The 13,589-nt window shown below is 37.3% G+C and overlaps 1 pseudogene; it reads right to left on the reverse strand.

The window, feature by feature from the left end:
* Positions 1-11,075, reverse strand: part of LOC133686767 (G-type lectin S-receptor-like serine/threonine-protein kinase LECRK4) — a 29,490-nt pseudogene extending 18,415 nt beyond the window's left edge.
* Between the last annotated feature and the right edge of the window lie 2,514 nt (positions 11,076-13,589).

The following is a 13,589-nucleotide window of genomic DNA, read 5'->3' on the forward strand; positions in this document are numbered from 1 at the left end:
GGCCATTCTTCCCCCTGGGTAGGTCACCTATAAGAATGAGACCACTCTTCCCCTTTTCCATTTGGGTAGGTCACCCATCATAATGAGACCATTTTTTGGGTAGGTCACCCATTAGAATGAGACCATTCTCCATCTTTTTTTTACCTGGGTAGGTCACCCATTATAATGAGGCTATTCTTCCCCCTGGGTAGGTCACCCATAAGAATGAGACCACTCTTATTCTTTTCCACCTGGGTAGGTCACCCATCACAATGAGACCATTTTTTGGGTAGGTCACCCATTAGAATGAGACCATTCTCCATTTTGTTTACCTGGGTAGGTCACCCATTATAATGAGGCCATTCTTCCCCTGGGTAGGTCACCCATAAGAATGAGACCACTCTTCCCTTCTCTCCACTTGGGTAGGTCACCCATCACAATGAGACCATCTTGCATTTGGGTAGGTCACCCGTTATAATGAGACCATCTTTCATTTTGGGTAGGTCACCCGTCATAATAAAACTACACACACATTTTTGTATTGGTTCTAGTTAAAGGAGATCGCCAGATGGGATCTCAGGTTAACCCAACCACACACAGAGTTTAACTTTGGTTAAAGGAGATCGCTAGATGGGATCTTAGGTTAACCCAATCAAAAGGGCAGGTAGCCCATGAAAATAGACCAATTTTCTAAAAAAAAAAGGAAAAGAAAAGAAGTGAAGTCTTTGGATGAGTAGATCACTTAGCAAGCCAAGAAGACCTTTTATTTCTTTACAAGCTTACTATGCAAAACATTGAGGAGTTTTTGCTTCGTAAGCATTGTAAAGAGGGGGCATCTGTTGTTACTCATTTTCGGACCCCACGTGCTAGAGACGGTGTATACCTTTTTTAAACAGAGTATAGGAGTTTAGCTCATATTCGCCAGAAGATTGACAAAAGCACAAAAAGAAATATTTTGTGTTTTGAAACCTTGTTTGAGCTGTTTTCTACTCTTTTTATCCTTCCCCTTTACTACCAAAATCATCAGGTTTTCTTAGGTTGATCAGGATGTCTTCATAATGCTAAATTCATTCTTTTTTATCTGGTCTTTAAGGTTGAATAAATCCCTCAGAATTTGCACTAAAAAAAATAGTTCTGCTGCTGTCGTTTTTTTTTTTGTTCCAACTTAGGCTCCGATTCTGACTCAGTTTCGTACGATATCTAACCATCCTAGGTATATTCTGTCACTCATGACATGTTGAAAAATTGACCTGCACCTTTATTAGGTCCTAGGGATCATTGTTCTTAAGGCAGATTCTCAATCAGATTTGGATGCTTAGCATTGTCAGATCAAGAACCTTTTTGACCAACTAGATTACTGCCAGATTCTATTCTCTAAAACGATTTTATCTCACTTTGACTCCTTCATCAAAGTTGTAGTCCTAGACGCGTAGATGATTTTGGCTTTTGAATCGCTTGATTTCGATATCAGAAGCTCAAGATATTCGTGTTTGAATATCTAACGTGAAGGCAGAGAATTCTGCCGCGAGAAGGATATTCACCCGAGTCTGCACTAAAAAAATTCTATTTTTGGCTTATTTTTTGTGATTTTTGTTCGTAGTGCATACTCTCAGTCATATCAGGATTCTCGGCATTCGTCAGTTTTTGAGTCAGACCCGGAAATCCCTTTTGACCAACTAGATTACTGCCAGTTTCTGTTCTATAAAACGATTTTATCTCACCTCGACTCCTTCATCAAAGTTGTAGTCTTAGACACGTAGATAAATTTAGGCTTTTGAATCGCTTGATTTCGATATCAGAAGCTCAAGATATTCCCGTTTGAATATCTAGTGTGAAAGCAGGGATTCCTGACCGCGAGAAGGATATTGACCCGAGTCTGCACTAAAAAAATTCTATTTTTGGCTTAGTTTTTGTGATTTTTGTTCGTAGTGCATACTCTCAGTCATATCAGGATTCTCGGCATTCGTCAGTTTTTGAGTCAGACCCGTAAATCCCTTTTGACCAACTAGATTACTGCCAGTTTCTGTTCTATAAAACGATTTTATCTCACCTCGACTCCTTCATCAAAGTTGTAGTCCTAGACACGTAGATAAATTTAGGCTTTTGAATCGCTTGATTTCGATATCAGAAGCTCAAGATATTCCCGTTTGAATATCTAGTGTGAAAGCAGGGATTCCTGACCGCGAGAAGGATTTTTGCCCAAGTTCGCGGGACTGATTCGAAGGATTTTTTTTGGACCAAGGACTGAATTGAAATGTGCTAAATTGAGGGATTGAATTGAGGAAGGACATTGAAAGCTGGAGAGGGGGGTTGGATCATCATAAATGACAGGATTTTTACCACACCGAATAAGGAAAATAGGACCTTGCAGCTGCACCCTCCAGCTGATTTCTTTCCTTTTTTTTTCGCTGCAAATTCCTGCTGTTTTTCCTTTATCATCATGCCTGAATTTTGGAGCTGCAACCATGTTTTTTCTTGCCTCATTTGAAAGGGAGCAGCTGGCCCTATGGAAGGAAAGAAAATAGCCACACCCTCCTCTAAAACTGGAAAGAAATCAGACGTAAAGCACCAACACAAAATCAGAATATTGCAGCTTCCTTTTGCGTTTTTTTATTGCAAATCAGTAGGGATTTACGTCCTAGAATTAATGCATTAAATCTTTCCTAAATAGAGATATGTTAGACTATATATAAACCCCTCTAATGACCTAGCAAGAGGCGGCAGAAAGAGAGCAGAAAAATAGGAAAAGAGAGAAAAAAACACAGCAAAGAGAGACAAAAAACGCAAGATAGGCAGAGTAAAAAAAACATAGTAAATAGAGGGAGTTTCTTTCTTGCATTCGGGTGTTATTGTGAGGAAAAAGGAGAGAAAAAAGACAAGACGGACAGGAGAGATTTGCTGCTAAACCTTGACAGCAACGTTCGCCTGGTTTTCCATTTCATCTTTTGCAAAAAAAAATGTTGAGACCTGCAGGTATAAGTCTGAACTTTCTCCTCCTTTGCTGCTTTTAAATCTGTTGTGTTGACGTTTTGGAAACCAGTTTTATCTTTGCTCTGCACATTCGTTTTTAATTTTAGACTACAATGAACGCTTGCCTTTTGTTGTTCCTGACGTTTTAAAAACCTGTTTCTTCTTTTTTTTCTTGTCTTTCTTCGCTGGTTCATAAGGAACCATGGGAGGGGGGCTGTTGTTTCTTCATCATCAGCTCCCTTTTCTGTTCGTTCTTTTTTCCTGCTTCTTGAGAGATTAGCCGGCCATGGTTTTGTTTTTCCTATATACATGAATAGAGCATTTTTTTTTCTTTCTTTCTTTCTTGCTGTCTGCGTGGGGGAGTTAAAGCAGGTTTTAGTTTTGTCAAAGAAAGGGGTTTTGTGGGTATGAACACTGTCACTAAAATGGGTTTATGGGGATGAACACTGTCACTAAATTCTGTTTTATTTCTCTCATGTTATTTTTTTTTAGTTGCTTTAACCTTTCTTGTAAATTTTAGAATATATGTGACGATTGGTTTCCTTTTATTGCGATTCTTGTATTTAATTGTGATGCTTGTGGTTTTTTTTTAAAAAAATGTTTTCTTGTGTGTTGCATACAGCCAATACCCTAACATGTTTTGAACGCTCTTTTTTTTATATACAAAATATATTGGAAGTTCCGAATTAAAATGTGTTTTCGCATGGATTTCTTAAACACAACAAAAATTATTTTCTTGCATTTCTGGATTTTACAACATGTTTGTAAAACTCCAAAGGGTATTGGCCAATATTTCAAAAAATATAAAAATCTTATTTTGGGGGGAATTCATCTATTATTCACCGCTAATGTTTGGATAAAGAAATCCTTAAAGGACGAATATCCAAAATATTATTGGGAGTAATTTGTTATTATTCACTGTTAATATTTGGATAAAGAAACCCAGAGTGGTAAATATCCAAAATAATTTTCTAGGAATAATAAATCCGCACACATCCTTGAAAGAAACCTTGATTCTAATCGAGGACATTTCAATTTTTTACCCCACGGTTTACAAGCTGTGAGAGTATAAAACACTAAGACAAAAAAAAAATAGGTTTTTAAAGCACCCTAGATTTCTAAATTTTTCTCCCTCCTCCTTGCAATTTACGAGTCGCAAACTCTTGAAAAACTAAGGGGAAAATGAGCTTTTAAAGCACATGAAACTTCCTTGGATTTCTATCCTAATAATTTTAGTTTGAATCAAAACCTAGAAAACTGATGGGATTAGAAAACACCAACACCATAGCAATTATAAGACAAACCAAACACCAAGCAGCTTACCTTAGGTAGGGCATACTAGGGGTGCTAATACCTTCCCTTTACGCAACCAGTCCCTTGCCTTAGAATCTCTGAAAGACCAGTTAGGTTTCCTAGTGACCATAATACTAGGTGGCGACTCCCTTATTCACAATAAAACAAAAGACCCCGAAATCAATCGAGGATCGCCGCGCTCCGCTCGCGAGGGTGCGACAGCGATCATAGCTGCATCGCCGATGTCCACTATGTCCCAGCCATAAAGTAGAACTTGGTGAGTATAGGTCAACTTCTGGAGAAAGGTTATACACTTTTCATGAAGAATTGTCATCTGATAGTTACAAACTACAATGGGAGATTAATTGCCTATGTGAAAATGTCCAAGAATAGGATGTTTCCTTTAAACATCCAATATGATGCAGAAAAGTGTTTGAGTGCCATCACCAACAGTGAAGAGTGGCTTTGGCACTTGAGGCTTAGACATCTGAATTTCACAAGTCTGAAGATGCTAGCAAGCAAGAAGATGGTCAAAGCTATGCCTCACATTGATCATCCAGATGAAGTCTGTGAGAGTTGTGTTCTTAGCAAACATCACAGATCCAGTTTTGCCACAGAAGTCAACTGGAAAGCAAAGAGGCCACTGGAGTTGGTGCACATAGATGTGTGTGGTCCCATAAAGCCTATGTCGACTGGACAAAATAGGTACTTCCTTACTTTCATTGATGATTTTAGCAGAAAGACGTGGATATACTTTCTGAAGAGGAAGTCAGAAGTGTTCAATTGTTTTAAAGATTTTAAAGCAATTATTGAGAAGCAAAGTGGCTATAAGATCAGAACCATGAGATCTGATCAAGGTGGAGAATATACAGCAAATGACTTTGAAGCCTTTTGTACACAACAAGGCATCAGACATTAGACAACACCTGTATATACACCACGGCTGAATGGTGTAGCTGAGAGAAAGAATCGAACGATTCTTGACATGGCGAGAAGTCTACTCAAAGCAAAGAAGCTGCCCAAACAATACTGGGCTGAAGCTGTATCAAGTGCAGTGTATCTACTGAATCGCTGCCCAACCAAAAGTTTGCAAGCTGTCACTCCACAAGAAGCATGGAGTGGTCACAAACCAAGTGTTACTCATCTTCGAGTCTTTGGTTGTGTGGCATATGCAAAGATCCCAGATGCAAGAAGGACTAAACTCGATGATAAAAGTGAGAAATGTATCTTTATCGGATACGGTGAGAGAAGGATGGGATACAAGTTGTATAATGCCATCACAAAAAAGGTAATTATGAGTAGAGATGTTATCTTTGAAGAAGATAAAACTTGGGAATGGAAGGATGGAAGGATGACTAAGAAGTAGTCAAATGGATCAGCACTGATTTGATCCTTGAAGATGAAGTGAAAGTACCACCAATACTTGCAGAAGGTCCGATATTACCGGCAGATGAGCCACAAAGTCCGGTACATAGATTCCCTATATTCAACAGAAGAAACACACCAGAATCCTTATCAGCATCCTCATCAGAAGGACCAAGAAGGATGAGAAATCTAGACGAGCTGTACGATGCCACTCAAATCATGGAAGATACAACTCTATTTTGTTTCTTTGCAGATAATGACCCACTTAGCTTCAATGAAGCTATTGTCGCACGTGTGCGGCGTCGCGACGAAAACATCCACCCTCAAAATCAAGTATCTAATGTGTGGCAAATGTGTGGAGACAAGGAATTCTCAGCTTTTATTAGTGAAAAAATGGAATGGGAGTCGCCACCTCGTATTTTGGTCACTAGGAACCCTAACTGGTCTCAGAGATCGGGTACGGGGACTGGTTGCGTAAAGGGAAGGTATTAGCACCCCAAATACGCCCTACCTAAGATAAGCTGCATTGTTTTATTGTCTGATAAAATCTAAGGTCTTGTCGTGTTTTCTAGTTGTCGGTCCGTCTATGGCTTAAGAAAAGTCCTCTTCAGTAAAGAGATCCTTATCTAATTGGGTAAAACCTAACATTCTAGCATCAACAAAAGAATTTAATATCCGGAATACGTCTTACGTATAAGGTCGTAACCCCAGATATTAAAATAATTTTTTTGTAATTTTTGAAATATTGGCAAGTTCTCGTGACTTTAATAAACTGGTTATTAAAGCCAAAATGCATGCTAAAACTTTTTTTTTTTATGAAGATACAATATGATTTTTTTATTATATATTTTTTAGAGAGACTTGGCCGTATGCATGAAAACAAAACATTTTTTTTATGTTTTGACAAAAACCAGGTATTTCAATACCGGATTTGTATCTTTACAGTATAAAAATATAAAACCCATATTGATCAAAATGCAGTAAAATATTTGCGGATAATCACAGATTTTTTGAAATAATTTTTGAAGATTTGTTTTTCGGGCTGGGTCCAGCTCGGCCCATATAGCTGGGCTGGACCCAGCAAGCCGGGCCAGGTCACTGGCCCAAACCAGTGACCCGGCTGGGCAGATAAGAGGCACGCGTGAGCTTCCTCACGCATGCATGCTCAACTACTGTTCAAGTGAATTATAATTCACTTGAACAGTAAAACATAACAAATGAAAAAAACAAGTGCATGCAAATGGCAGAAAAAATGCAACGTGAAGAGAAATGTGTGAAGCCTACCTGGTAACTGCAACAGACGAAGATGATGGCGATGAAACTGCTGCGCAGGATCGGTGGTGACTGGTTCTGGGGACGATGAAAACGATCAACGCTGGGTCTTTTTTTCTTCTGTTTTTTCTCTTGTAACTGCAACAGACGAAGATGATGGCGATGAAACTGCTGCGCAGGATCGGTGGTGACTGGTTCTGGAGACGATGAAGACAATCAACGCTGGGTCTTTTTTCTTCTGGTTTTTCTCTGCTTTTTTTTTTAAAATGATGAAGCCCTGTGTTCTCCTCCTCTCCGTCTTTCCCTTCCCTTTTCTTTCTGTTTTTCTCTCCTGTATTCCCCTCTCAACGGTTCTTGGTGTGGCTGCTGGGATGAAGAAGATAATGAGCTGATGATGGCGTTGGCAATGCTAGTGCGGTTGTCATGGAGAATGGCAGCGGTTCTTGGTGTGGCTGTTGGGGATGACGAAGATGATGAGCTGACGATGGCGTTGGTAGTGCTGGTGCGGTTGTGATGGAGAATGGCAGCGGTTCTTCCCCTGTTTTAAAACAATCTCCTCCCTGTTTTTATATCTTTCCCGTTTTCTTCTTCTCTGTTACTTTCTGTATATATTTTTTTAAATCTTTTTCCCTCCCTCTGTTTTCCTTATACTCTCTCCCGTTTCCCCTGTCTCGTTCTTTTTTCTCTCCTCTCCCCCTTCTCCCTTTGTTCTCTTTTTCCTTCTGTCGTTCTCTCTCCCAGTGTTCCTGCCCCCCCTGTTTTCTCCTCAGTACTGTCTCCTCTCCTCCTCTTTTTTAGTCTCGTCCTTTTTCTCTCCTTTTATAGCCAAAACTGCATGCGTTTTTTTTTATATATAATGAAAACGTTCAGGACCATTATTGCAGTGGTAATGGTAGAGAGATAGTAGCTGTGAAACGTTCCCCATAATCAGCGGCATTTGTTGCTGAAACGGTTCCTTTTTGCTGAATCGGTGAAGAAGACAATGAATAGTGCCTCTGAAATGGCACCGTTTTGCCACTTTAAATGATATTTCTGATTTGGTCCTTGGATATTTTTACAATCTTGTAATCAAGCCCCTCAGAAAAGTTGTAATTGGATCTCTTGATTGTAGCGTCTTTTCCGGTTTGGTCCTTGGTTTTGGATTGTTTCAATTAAGTCCCTAATTGGCCAACAAACTTCAATAATTATGCAATTAAGCCACTGATTTGATCAAATCAACTCTACCAAATTATAATTGGACCCTAGAACTTTAATTTCTTCCAATAAAAGCCTAAATTGACCTAAAAATAAATTTTTCTTACAATCCAACCCTCCATAAATTCAAATAAACCTTAGATAAAATTTAATTAAGTTCATAAACATCTGATTTTAGACTTTTCTTTCCTCAACTTGAATTTTCTTTGTCAACAGGGCTCTCATCTGTCAAAAAATATACGGTGAAATTTTACCCTTCTACATTTTTGAACTTCTTCAACCAATTTTGGTATTTTTTCGGCGTTCCAGCATCCTTTTCTCGCTCCTATTATTTTTTGGATTTCTTTTGAATATTTTTTTTTTGATATTTTTTTGTATTTTCTCATTTTTTTTATGGGAACCCAAAAATGGGTAACAACAGCTATCATAGAAGAGAAGTGGATAGAAGCAATGGATGAAGAAATACATGCCATTGAGAAGAATGATACCTGGAAGCTGACTTATCTACCAAAAAACAAGAAAACAATAGGTGTTAAATGGGTCTATAAGACAAAGAAGAATGCAAAAGGAGAAGTGCAAAGATACAAAGCAAGATTAGTGGCAAAAGGCTATAAACAGAGAGAAGACATTGACTATGGAGAAGTATTTGCTCTAGTAGCCCGGCTAGAGACAATCAGACTGATGATCTCACTAGCTGCACAATATAGATGGAAGATCTATCAACTCGATGTGAAGTCAACATTTCTAAATGGCTTCCTAGAAGAAGAGATCTATGTTGAACAACCACTTGGATACATTAAAGCTGAAAACGCAATTTATGTGAAGAAAGAAGCAGATGGCAGCATATTATTTATGTGCCTATATGTTGATGATTTGCTATTCACCGACAACAACCCTACCATGTTTGAAGCCTTCAAAAAAAGCATGGTACAGGAGTTTGAGATGACATACATTGGTCTGATGGCACACTTTCTTGGCTTAGAAGTGGTGTAGAAAGAAGAAGGGATTTTTGTATCCCAAAGCAGTTATGCCAAAGACATTCTTGAAATGTTCAAGATGGAAAGCTGCAATCCGGTATCAACTTCAGTTGAGAATGGAGTAGAATTAAGGAAGAGTAAAGTTGGAAATGTTGATCCAACTTACTTCAAAAGCTTAGTAGGAAGCTTAATGTACTTGACATGTACCAGACTGGATATACTCTACGGAGTTGGACTTATCAGTAGATACATGGAGACACCAGACCAGTCTCATTTGAATGCAGCCAAGAGAATTCTTCGCTACATCAAAGGCACAATAAATGAAGGTATGTTTTATACCTCAAGCAAAACTTCAATCTTGTTGGCTACTTGAATAGTGATTGGGGTAGAGATCTGGATGAAAGGAAAAGCACAACAGCGTTTGTCTTTTTCATGGGAAATACATCTTTCACATGGTCATCCAAGAAGCAATCGATAGTAACGTTATCAAGCTGTGAAGCTGAGTATGTTGCTGCCAACTCAGTTGTATGCCATTTAATATGGTTAAGAAATATGCTGAAGCATTTGGGATTTCCTCAAGCAAATCCTACAAAGATTTATATTGATAATCGATCAGCGATTGCATTGGCAAAGAACCCGGTGTATCATGAACGAATTAAACACATTGATACACGTCATCACTTTATCCGAGAACATGTGAAGAACAAAGAAGTCGAGCTGATATCCTGCAAGACAAATGATCAAGTTGCAGATATCTTTAGAAAGTCATTGAAGGGAGAAATATTTATCAGACTGAAGTTCATGCTTGGCATGACATCCCTCGATTGAGTTTAAAGAGGAGATTTGTTGAAATAAACTCAATATCTAGAAAGTCAAGGAAGGCAACCACCCACCACCACTTGCAGCCACCGGCTATCACCGCCCAACCGCTAGCCGCCTTCACACTTGAAGGTTGAATTATCTTATTTTGAATTCATGTATAAATAGGTAGCTAAGCTTATGTTATTCTGTGTGGAGAGAGTAGAGAGAAACACTAGAGAGAAAGAGAGGGTGTGTATTGTAAGCTTTTCAAGTTGTAAGCTATTTGTTCTTGAAATAAAACAGTGTGTTTTATCCTCTCCGATTGTTTCAAAGCCACCACTGGTGGTTTCTCCCACCAACAACTCTATGATAATTTTCAGTAGCTGGGACTACTCTTCCTGGTGTCAATACCTCTCTCTTATTGCTTGCTCTCAAAACATACAAGTATCCGGACTCATTGAAGACAACTTGATATCCAGCATTTGATGAGTTAGAATCTACTGTGTTGCTCCAAAAGTAGGCTTCATATGGAAACCCAGTTGGCAAATTGATGGTATTAAGCACAGCATTTCCGTCCGGAATCAAACGGAACTGGAACCTGCCTTGTGAAAAGTTGGTCTCTGATAGTCTAGAAGAAAGAAATCCCCCCTTTTCCATTATCTGTGTAGGCAACAGGGTATCAGTAAGCAACTCAAAACTCTGCCACAACTTTTCTCCATTTGCATTTGCAACCTGGAAGTTGCCTGTGTCATTCATGAAACCATACGCTGCCTCACCGTTACCAGGACCAGATTTCCAGATTTCTCCACCTTGAGGATTGTTAAGCACTACTCCAAGTTCAGCAGTTAACTTCACCGTGGACTTTTTTGGCGCAGGTCTATCTCCGTTTGCATACCAAACTATGGTTTTGTCTGGGATTTTGTTGTACCATATGGCAAGCAAGTAGAGATCCTTTTTGTCTAGCTGACGAAACCCAAAAGCGAAATCCTCAGCTGGAGAAAGCCACGGTGTTGCCTCATCGCCTGCAGTGAGGGAGTCTCCCACCATTACATTTCCATTTCTTGAGCTACCAAAGAACTTGGGAACAGCAAAAAGAAGAAGTATACAATACAAGGAAGATCGGATGCCATTTCTTTCAAAAACTTGCAGAGACTATACCATGGAAAGAAGAACACATATAGAACATATAAAAGGAGACCCCGAGACTGTTAAAACTCATGAGAGTTTGCCTTTGAAGTTTGAAAAAGTCTTAGTTAGACTTAGTCTTTGTTATTGTTTCATGTCAGATTCTTGCTCTGTAATTAATATTATCTTTTAAGTTGGTAGAAATATATTGGGAAAGTTGGATAAAGTGTGGTAGTTATTTATAAAAATAAATATAAAAATAAAGTTAAAGAACACTAAGAATAATAAGAGAAATGATATTTTTTATTAAGAGTTTTTCTAAAAATTTATATATTTTTAACTTTTTATATATATATTTATATATTTATATATTATATTTCTGATTACAAGTTTATTTATAGACCCAAGTCCTAGATAATTAAAAAATTAAACTACTCAAAGAAAATTTTAATTTAATAAGGAATCTATCATTCTAATTAAATAAGGATTTTAATAAATTAGTCTATTACAAATTCTTTTTTTATCAAGGATTTCTATATTAATTATGATTTTTTCTTTAACTAATATTAAAATTCTTACAAACTCTAAATCCTAGTAATTTAAATCCTAGTTGATATTGAATTTCAACACTCCCCATCAATATTAACTATCATTATTTTTTTTATATTTTCTTTCTCTTCACGATATCCTACCTTACTAGTGTTGATATTATTTGTTTTAAACTATTATCAAAAATTAATAAAGATAGTTTCACTATTATAGTCAACGTTAATTTTATTTTTCCAAACCATGTTTGTATTTCTAAATCTTTAACCGAATTCACAACTTTTTCAAATGAAATTAACTTTCGGGCTTACACGTCTTCAATTTCTTGTAGCTTACCTTTAATGTTATTAATTAAAGCAAAAACTTCATTGTAATTAATTCTTTGTTTTTGACTATAGCTTTTTTATTTCCAATCTTATCATGTATCTTTTTTCTTTTTTTTTTAGCATTTTTTTTTATATAGATCCACCTAATACCTATTGATTTTTTTTCTTTGGGTTTAGGAATCAATTTGCATGAGTTACTTTTTTAATTGATGTAATTTTTTCATTCATATCAAGTATCTCTAGTATTACACATTTTTCCAGAGAGTATAAAGGATGAATACATGATTTTTAATACCTTTTATAAGACAGCTAAACTCACTTTTCATGCATCAAACCCGCGTTTTGGAAATTCTACTAGCATAGTTAATTAATTGGCCAACGATGGGCGCGGCATGCCTTTAAATTCTTAAAGTGTGTTATAAGTTGGAGATGATTGCGGAAACACTTGTTAGAGGGATGGAACTTCACGTTGCTTGGGTCAGTTTCTGTGTGTGGAAAGACATGGAGTCATCTCCTTGCTGAAAAATGAAAAGGGAATGGTCTAATGTCAATTTCTATATATACATTTAGGGTAGAATTAAATTTATTTCTTTCTTTGAAACATGGAAGCTTCAAAAACTTTAGAAATCATGTTTCATTGTGTCCTTTTCCATGTGAGAGAAAGGGAGACCAATATTTAAATGACATATTAACATAGAAGACTCAAGAATCAAGTGATAACAATGCGAGAGTTTGTACACCTAAATATTTCAAGAAGTATTCTAATAGGCCTTGTTATGAATATTGCAAATAACCATTAGAAAATGTTTACTAAGATGCGTCTCAAGAGTCACTAAAATTTCTCCTTACTCTGTCATCCTAATAACAGTTTTGTCAAATGGTTTTAATAATAGCAAAAACAGTTAGTAAGTTAGTTTTTTTTTTTAACGTCAACTACTACCAGTTTTTTTTTTAACGTCAACTACTACCCTCTCCCCCCAACCAGAATGAGACATTGTCCTCAATGTCATAAGATAGAAAGATAGAGTATAGAAGACATCACCTGAAACACACTTAAACAAATATAAGAAACAACAAAACAAAATAATATGCTAATAATAAAACCAAAAGACACGAGGATTCACAAACGAAGGCTCAAATTCAATCTAAGGTTTTTACGGCTTTCCTTAGTTGACCAATTTATGCGACTCATGGAAGGATCAATTACAGGGGTGAAAGATTGTAGTTGGTCGATCAATTGTTTAGTAGTAGCAGTAGAGATTATGATTTGTCGTGTCGAAGATGTTAGAAATTCCTGTTCCACAGCTTGATCAAGAAAAGACAATAAATTATCATAAAAACCATTAACATTTAGCAAACCTATAGGTTTATGGTGAATGTGCAGTTGGGCCCAAGAGGAAATATGAAAGATCTTTTCCAATGTGCCTAGACCACCTGGTAAGGCAATGAAGGCACCAGCATGGTTAAACATTGTATTCATTCGATCAAACATTGTGGAGACTTATAGTTCCTCTCCAATTGTTTTCCCAATGAAGTCCCCTTTTGCTAAAGTTTTGGGGACGACCCCCAAAACTTGACTACCTCCTAAAAATGCAGTTATTGACACACCCCCATTAACCCAAGTCTGCCTCCCCCATACACTAGATGAATCTTTCTCTCAGCTAGTACCTAACCAAGATGATTTGCTGCTTCTAAAAATGTTATTTCCTTCCCAGGACTAGATCCACCGAAAACACAAATA

This window comes from Populus nigra, chromosome 1 (assembly GCF_951802175.1).
Source record: "Populus nigra chromosome 1, ddPopNigr1.1, whole genome shotgun sequence".
NCBI lineage: Eukaryota > Viridiplantae > Streptophyta > Magnoliopsida > Malpighiales > Salicaceae > Populus > Populus nigra.